At 40.5% G+C, this 8,931-nt stretch overlaps 1 long non-coding RNA gene and 1 other non-coding gene across 2 annotated transcripts in view; both read right to left on the bottom strand.

Moving 5' to 3' along the window:
- LOC121813228 overlaps positions 1 to 95 on the bottom strand; it is a 2,646-nt gene extending 2,551 nt beyond the window's left edge. The window contains exon 1 of the long non-coding RNA XR_006053585.1: positions 55 to 95. This is a non-coding gene — a long non-coding RNA (uncharacterized LOC121813228). The remainder of the gene's footprint in view (positions 1 to 54) is intronic.
- A 388-nt stretch (positions 96 to 483) lies between these two features.
- Positions 484 to 1,934, bottom strand: LOC102306438. The gene is made up of 3 exons (XR_006053586.1): positions 1,030 to 1,934; positions 625 to 885; positions 484 to 545 (listed from the first exon to the last, which is right to left on the bottom strand). It is a non-coding gene; the product is annotated as an uncharacterized LOC102306438 (transcript).
- Between the last annotated feature and the right edge of the window lie 6,997 nt (positions 1,935 to 8,931).

Genomic DNA, 8,931 nt, shown 5'->3' with positions numbered 1-8,931 from the left:
ATTTATTCTACTGAACAAACTCAGACATGAAAGATCAGGAAGTCTGAGTCTCACCTTCAGGTTTCCTGTGAACACATCGCCTCACCAGCAGAACCAGTAACACCAGTAGAACCACAACACACACTGATCCAACACATGACAACACAGAGAGAGCAGGAGGAGAGAGTGATGGTGGAGGTGTGGATGTGGGTGGAGGTGTGGTGGTGTGTTCCCCTAAAATAAAGCAAACACAGTCATGAAGTTGTCGTCACATTGTGAATGTTGAAAGCTGCAGAAACACAGACAGGTGAGTGTGTCACCTGTGACAGTGATCCAGCTGGATGGAGACTCTCCATGACCGCTGATGTCACACTTGTAGAGGCCTTCATCAGACCTGGAAACATGCTGGATGGTCATGTGACCTGTAGGCTGCTTCCTGATGAGGGAGCCATCTTTATAGAAAGCAGCTGGGAGGTTGGAGGGAGTGGTCTTTGTTTTACAGAGCAGAGTGACGTCATCTCCCTCCATCACAGGGAGGACAGGACTCTGCAGGATCACTGATCCACCTCAACACAGAGACAAACTACAGCATTTCATCCATTTACACACAGCTTCATCAACACTAACTCCACACACTCAGCTTACCAGTGACTGTCAGGTTAACCATGTTACTGATGGGACCCTCTCTGGACTCACACCAGTAAACTCCACTTTCTAATGAGTAGATGTGACTGATGTTACAGGAAGAACCAGCTGGTGTTCCCCATTCCTCACACTCAGCTCTGTTGTCTGTTGCTGTGTTTCTCCTCAGAGTCCATCCAGCAGAGCTGTCGTCCTCCTCACAGCTCAGAGACACAAAATCTCTTTCAAAGAACTGAGAGCTGCTGGGACTCACAGTCAGACGAGCTGCGAGGGTTAAAGTGAAAAACGATTAGATTTAATTTTTTTCTTCAGTTTTATATGTGAGCTCCATTGTGGAACATGAACCCAATCAGGTCATATCAGTGAGCATTTCTCAGGTTTAAACTGTGACAGAAGAAGGTTACTGACCTTGGTTTGTTGTGCAGCTCAGCAGTGAGATCAGAACTAAAGAGAAATGACACTCAGGTTGATTTGAGCTGAAGATAAAGAACAACTGCACACAAACAGCTGACAAACACAGATAATACACTCTTCTGGGTCTAGGGGTCTCAAAAAAACTAAACGTAGAATCTATCTTGACTAGTTCAAACAGAATGAACTCTGGAACCAATTCAAATAACACATGTCCTGGCACTTTGTCTCTAAATTTGGGCCAATTGTTTAGAAAGATTTGTGTCACATTCAGACCTAAAATCAGCAGTTAACCAAACATCACAACTGACTCGAACCACTGCACCACTGTGACGTGTGTACTATTAGATATGATTTAAAAAATAAGTTCTCACCACTTTTTCAGCAAATGTGCTGTTGTGCCATTTTAGAATATAATTTACAGATCTTTATATATTGTTTTTGTTAATAATTGAATAGAACAAAAAGTTTTGTTGGTGAATTTGATTCAGGTGACACAGGTCGGACTAATTATGTTGACTCTAAGATTATATTCTAAAAAACAACACTTAAAGTTATTGTTTTGATAGTGTGCATTGAATGTTCTAAGCATATATAAAACACTACTTTTCACTACTTTACACAGTAAAGTCATGTGTCCACTGTGCAGCTGTGTTGATATAATGAGTGAATGATTTGATCTTTTCACTGCCTGCTGTGTTTCCTCGACTCCTGAGCAAAGATAAAGAGTCAGTTCAGACCTGCAGTTGGTCCTCGTGGTGTTTGAACTTGAATTCAGCCTGATTTGTTTTTCATGTCTTCTCCTCCATCATCAGTTATCAGGAGAGCAGACAGTCAAAGTACAAGAATTCAAACAAACACAGAGATTCTACTTACAGAGCAGACACAGCACAGATGTTTCCTTCATCGTCCTTCTCACTCATTTGAGCTTTTTTTCATTTCTGTCACTGACACCAAGTAAAGCCCGCCCTCTTCCTCTGAGTCTGTGTCTTCTTTGTTCAAACAGAGGTGGTGGGACTACATTTTCTATGTTAAAGATGCCATGCATCAGAAGTTTTATTAAAATATAAACTCAATGTCAGTGTCAAAGATTCCCTCAGTCTGGTGTTGATGAGCTGTGATTCCGTTAATGAACAAATTCAAATAACCTTAAGTGGTTCATTCAATTTTATAATGTCTTAGTGGTTAAAGCTTTCTTTTGGGTGTCATGTTTTTAGTATTTTTGGTTGTGAAGCACTTTTTAATATTTCCCTTTAAAGGGACTGTATGAATAAAATCTTGCTTACCTCACTGATGAGTATGATGTGAAACACAGGAATCAAACCAGGGACGCTGCTGTTATGGAGCTGAACTGGAACCATTCAGACACTGAGGCCCTCTGAACACATTACAGCTGTGCAGAGACACACTGATGACTGACTGGAACACTATGATTCACAGATTATTGAAATGCTACCCTTCAATGTTGCCACTTGAGCGAGATATTTGACTTTAAATCTTGACATGGATACAAGCAGATCATCAGTGAGAGTCACTTAATATTAAAATTAGTACCATCCATTCGCTTCCGCTTATCCTTTTCAGGGTCGCGGGGGGCGCTGGAGCCTATCCCAGCTGTCATAGGGCGAGAGGCGGGGTACACCCTGGACAGGTCGCCAGTCTGTCGCAGGGCCAACACACAGGGACAGACAACCATTCGCACTCACATTCATCGCACATTCACACCTAGTGACAATTTGGATTATCCAATTAACCTATCCCCACAAGCTGCATGTCTTTGGACGGTGGGAGGAAGCCGGAGTACCCGGAGAGAACCCACGCAAACACGGGGAGAACATGCAAACTCCACACAGAAAGACCCCGGCCTGATGGTGGAATTGAACTCAGGACCTTCTTGCTGTGCGGCAACAGTGCTAACCACCGTGCCACCGTGCTTAAATTATACCATCAGCGTAATTTATTAAAAGACGTTAATATCATAACCGTATTAAAGCAGCAAATCTCAGTTAGCTAGCTATTGGAACCATTGGAACCATTGGAAGGATATTTAAATTCATGACTGCACTTTCAGACTAAAGATATGAACATTAATACCTATGTTTTATCGTCTTTCAAAGAGTAATATTTCTACATTATCGAAGCAAGAAGAAACAATATAGAGCAACATCATTACATGAGTTTGTGATGCAGCTTTTGCGAGCACTGTTGCATTAAGCCTACAAAGTTCTGGGTTCTAACTTCCTTCAGCTGCTATCATGGGATTGTGTGTTCTCCCACAGTTTAAAAAGATATGCTGTGTGGAAATTAACTGAAAATCTTCCACAGTTTTTACATGAAAAGCTGACATCAACAATACTGTATTATTCATATTAATGTTTTCAACTGGTGGATGTTAAGAGGTTATATTGCTGGCATTTGCAAAGCAGCTGCCCTGCTGTAATGCTCAGTGTTGCCAGTAGGTAGAAGCAGACTTCAACTCTGAGTCATGTCCCTTTGCAAATTCACTGAGAAGTTTGAAAGGAGGAGCTCTGTGCTGTGATCCAGAACGAAGTCCAGCCTGGGTTATAGGTTTGAAGGTTTTCATACAATAAAACACTTCTTTGTCTTCATGGTGAAGTCCTGAGTGTGGTACTACATATATTTCCATGGAAGATATATGTAAATGCTACCAAATACATTTCTGTATATCCAATCCTTAATCCAAATAAATAGAGTAAAGGGAAAATTTAACTACTTTTGGAAGTTTGTTTTACAGCTACTGAATTCAGTTCCTGCTGTTTTATGTATGTAGCTACAGTTTAACTCATTTAGGGATTCATTTATTTTTCACAATAAACACAAGTGTGTATCAGCCAGAACCAAACCAGCCAAACTTTCAATTTGACTTTCTTTATTAAACCCAAAGATACTACTCAAGGAAAACATCTGACACAATGTAGAGCACTATGTCTGGATAACACCAAACGCAGGATGTCATCACAAGTACATCATACTGTACTGTCCGCAGTGGTGGAGGGGCGATGGTTTTTGGCTTGTTTTGCAGTGACGGGAACGGGTCACCTGAAAGTAATTGAGGCTATCACAAACTTCTCTCTGTATATTAATATACTCTAGACTAGAGTCATAAATGAGCATCGGCGTCTAGACTTCAACCTGAATGATGCTGTGGTGGGCATAAATTAATGGGTGCAAACCTCACTACATAAACAGATAGATAGATAGATAGATAGATAGAAAGATAGATAGATAGATAGATAGATAGATAGATAGATAGATAGATAGATAGATAGATAGATAGATAGATAGATAGATAGATAGATAGATAGATAGATAGATAGATAGATAGATAGATAGATAGATAGATAGAGAGATAGATAGATAGAGAGATAGATAGATAGATAGATAGATAGATAGATAGATAGATAGATAGATAGATAGATAGATAGATAGATAGAAAGGATAGACACAACTGAATGACTACAATGTCTTTCTTGCTGCTGTTACAACCAAATTTCCCTTTGTGGGACAATCAAAGGATTATTCTATTCTATTCCATTGTATTCTATTCTACTCTGTTCTATTCTATTCTATTCTACAAAAGCATGAAGAATAAAAATATTTTTTTGAACTGTGGTGGGGTCCCAGTTAGAGACCAGCAGCTGGACGTCAGTGGTGGACTGGTGACAACTTCAGTGAAGAGTAGACAACGTCTGGCTCTGGTTTAAAGTCTGAACACAAACAAACAGTTCAAAAACAACAGGAAACATGATTACAAGCTTTGTAGTTCAATCAAGACCTTGATGCCTCTCTTATTTACATTTGCATTTGAAGTGTGAACTGGGTCAGAGCTCTGAGCTTCAATCGTGTGTTGTTCTTTTTTTTCTTTAGCTTAGCTAAGCATTATTGCTGGAAACAGGGTGAGCAGCTAGCTTGTCCCTGTCCAACGTTAAAGTTAAAGAGAAGTCGTACCTGGCCCTTCTTGTTCTGATAGTTTTTTGTCCATAACTGTCATTTTTAGTTTTCACTGCTGAGTAGACTGCATCTGAATCCGTCTCTGCAGAAGTAAACAATCAGAATTATGTGAAATTACAACAGGTATAACAACTGCACAACTTTTATACTATAGCAGAGCTGTGGGAAACTTTCTACCCTAATGTTGCATCATGAAGAGAATAAGCGACAACTTTAAAAAAAACCACACGCAGCATTTCATACTTTTTTTTTATCTTAATGCCACTGCTATGAAAAAAAAAGATTGGCCACATGAAGCTGAGGGGTGTTTCTGTGAAAAAGAAAAGCGGACGACCACAAAGCTGCTACTGCTTTCAGTACAGACTGACTTGCTTCACCTCAGCACAAAGCAAACACTTTCTCACAGTATAACCATTATTACTGTCCAAACTAGGACAAACTGCAGTGAGAAGCAGCTTCAGACTACAGTTAACTGGAATCATCAACATGATTAATGCATGTGCTCAACGTGTCAGGATGGTACAGAAACTACTAAATTATCAACGTTATAGACGTCAGATTTTTTATAGAGACTGGGAAATGCTTTTAAATTAATTTTAAAATGAACAGCTCTGTGTTGAAACACCTGCAGCTGAAGTGTTTTCTTTCTATCAGAAACAGGATGCTGGACGAGTGCAGAGCTGTTAGCTTCAGTTAACCACAGACCACAAACACACAGTCCAGCTCACAGTGAACAACACTCACAGTTACACTTAAGGCAATTAGACCTGACTAAGCTGACCTATTTTCAGACAAAGGAAACAAGTTCATAACTACACTTAGCAAGTTTTGTTTGCTTGTTTTACTGTTACAAAAGTCCACATTTTTACACTTCTGAACTTCCCTCATATGTCCCATCATCAAAGTCAGCAACAGTGCTAATCTTATTCTACCTTCATATTCAACTGTATGCCTGACACATTTGAAGAGGAAAAAATCAGAGATGTTATTCATCGTCCAAACTATGATCAAAACACACATTCTCAAACATTTCCAGTTCCTTAACTATCTTCGCTCCTACTTTCCATAAATTTGTTCACATTATAAAGCTGCATGGAAGTCCTTCTAAAAGGAAATCTACCCACTCAGTGGCCTTCCTGGCAATGCCTCCTAACAGATATTTGGGCAGTTTTATTAAAATCTATGACCAAATAGATAGGAAATGCCATTTAAGCCACAAGGTCACCAGCATGTGAGAAACTGTGTGTGTAAAATCACAAGTCGAATCTGATGAAACCTGCTTAAAAACTTCCTATATTGGAAGACGAGCCCACTACCTCGGATTTCTCTGATTGGCGCTTGTTGATTTTTTGATATGTTGATTATACTGCACATGATGTCAGTAAGGATGTCATCTTCTCCAGTTTTTTCTTGATCTGCTGAAATGATTCAAAATGACAATAATATAAATTAAATATGTAAATAGAGATTGCATTTAAGAAAGTTGTTACTGTGATCATCATGAATGCGAACTTTATTCTACCAAACAAACTCAGACATGGAAAATCAGAAAGTCTCACCTTCAGGTTTCCTGTGAACACATCGTTTCACCAGCAGAACCAATAACACCAGTAGAACCAAAACACAGACTGATCCAGCAGATGGCAACACAAAGAGAACAGGAGGAGAGAGTGATCGAGGAGGTGTGGATGTAGGTGGAGGTGTGGATGTAGGTGGAGGTGTGGTGGTGTGTTCTCCTAAAATAAAGCAAACACAGTCATTAAGTTGTCGTCACATTGTGAATGTTGAAAGCTGCAGAAACACAGACAGGTGAGTGTGTCACCTGTGACAGTGATCCAGCTGGATGGAGACTCTCCATGACCGCTGATGTCACACTTGTAGAGGCCTTCATCAGACCTGGAAACATGCTGGATGGTCATGTGACCTGTAGGCTGCTTCCTGATGAGGGAGCCATCTTTATAGAAAGCAGCTGGGAGGTTGGAGGGAGTGGTCTTTGTTTTACAGAGCAGAGTGACGTCATCTCCCTCCATCACAGGGAGGACAGGACTCTGCAGGATCACTGATCCACCTCAACACAGAGACAAACTACAGCATTTCATCCATTTACACACAGCTTCATCAACACTAACTCCACACACTCAGCTTACCAGTGACTGTCAGGTTAACCATGTTACTGATGGGACCCTCTCTGGACTCACACCAGTAAACTCCACTGTCCATGTGTCAATGTAGCTGATGCTACAGGAAGAACCAGCTGGTTTCCCCATCCATCTCTACACTGGGTCTGTTTGTTGTGTTTCTCCTCAGAGTCCATCCAGCAGAGCTGTCGTCCTCCTCACAGCTCAGAGACACAAAGTCTCCTTTAAAGAACTGAGAGCTGCTGGGACTCACAGTCAGACGAGCTGTGAGGGTTAAAATGAAAAACTGATGATCTGTTAGACTTTACATTGTGAAACATGAACCCAATCAGGTCATATCAGTGAGCATTTCTCAGGTTTAAACTGTGACAGAAGAAGGTTACTGACCTTGGTTTGTTGTGCAGCTCAGCAGTGAGATCAGAACTAAAGAGAAATGACACTCAGGTTGATTTGAGGTGAACATAAAGAACAACTCCACACAAACAGCTGACAAACACACAAACTCTTATCTCCGATATATGTGCTCATTTTCAGCTAAAGCTAAAAAAAATCCAAAACAAAACAAAAAGGAAAAACAGCAGATCAATTTGGACTTCATGCACTTCTACTCTAATATGTATCTCAAAAAACAGCTTGTAGTACAATCTACAGGGTGGGCCATTTATATGGATACACCGTAATAACATGGGAATGGTTGGTGATATTAAAGTCCTGTTTGTGGCACATTAGTATATGTGAGGGGACAAACTCCTCAAGATGGGTGGTGACCATGGTGGCCATTTAGAAGTCGGCCATCTTGGATACAACTTTTGTTTTTTCAATAGGAAGAGGGCCATGTGACACATCAAACTTATTGGTAATGTCACGTCACATTCTGGGTGGTAACCTGCATGTGCGGCCATATTGGAGGCACTCGGAGGTAAACACTGCAATGGATCAATGTCCGAAACCACAGAAAAGCTCCTCAAAATGCGTTATGGATGCAAAGGTATACAGGGAAGGACTTGGTCCACAGGTAAGGGCACGATATTTGGAAAAGTTAGGTTTTATTGGTGTGCAGATCCAAACGAGTTGGCTCCTTCATCTTGGATCAATGACGAGCCGGAGAGTCTTCCGTCTATTGCGTATCTTGATATCAACTACCTGGTTTTCTTGCCCAGAAGACAGCAGTTGGTACAAAGGCGGTGGTGGGTAACTCGATTTTTTTACTTGTGTACAGATGCCTATGCTAAATTATATTAAAATATAAACTCAATGTCAGTGTCAAAGATTCCCTCAGTCTGGTGTTGATGAGCTGTGATTTCGTTAATGAACAAATTCAAATAACCGTTAAGTGGTTCATTCAATTTTATAATGTCTTAGTGGTTAAAGCTTTCTTTTGGGTGTCATGTTTTTAGTATTTTTGGTTGTGAAGCACTTTTTAATATTTCCCTTTAAAGGGACTGTATAAATAAAATCTTGCTTACCTCACTGATGAGTATGATGTGAAACACAGGAATCAAACCAGGGACGCTGCTGTTATGGAGCTGAACTGGAACCATTCAGACACTGAGGCCCTCTGAACACATTACAGCTGTGCAGAGACACACTGATGACTGACTGGAACACTATGATCCACAGATTATTGAAATGCTACCCTTCAATGTTGCCACTTGAGCGAGATATTTGACTTTAAATCTTGACATGGATACAAGCAGATCATCAGTGAGAGTCACTTAATATTAAAATTAGTACCATCCATTCGCTTCCGCTTATCCTTTTCAGGGTCGCGGGGGGCGCTGGAGCCTAT

Source organism: Haplochromis burtoni, unplaced genomic scaffold (assembly GCF_018398535.1).
Source record: "Haplochromis burtoni strain Fernald_Lab_line unplaced genomic scaffold, NCSU_Asbu1 Contig_1300, whole genome shotgun sequence".
NCBI classification, from domain to species: Eukaryota; Metazoa; Chordata; class Actinopteri; order Cichliformes; family Cichlidae; genus Haplochromis; species Haplochromis burtoni.
Note: the sequence above shows the minus strand (reverse complement) of the source record. Positions and strands in the feature narration are given on the sequence as shown.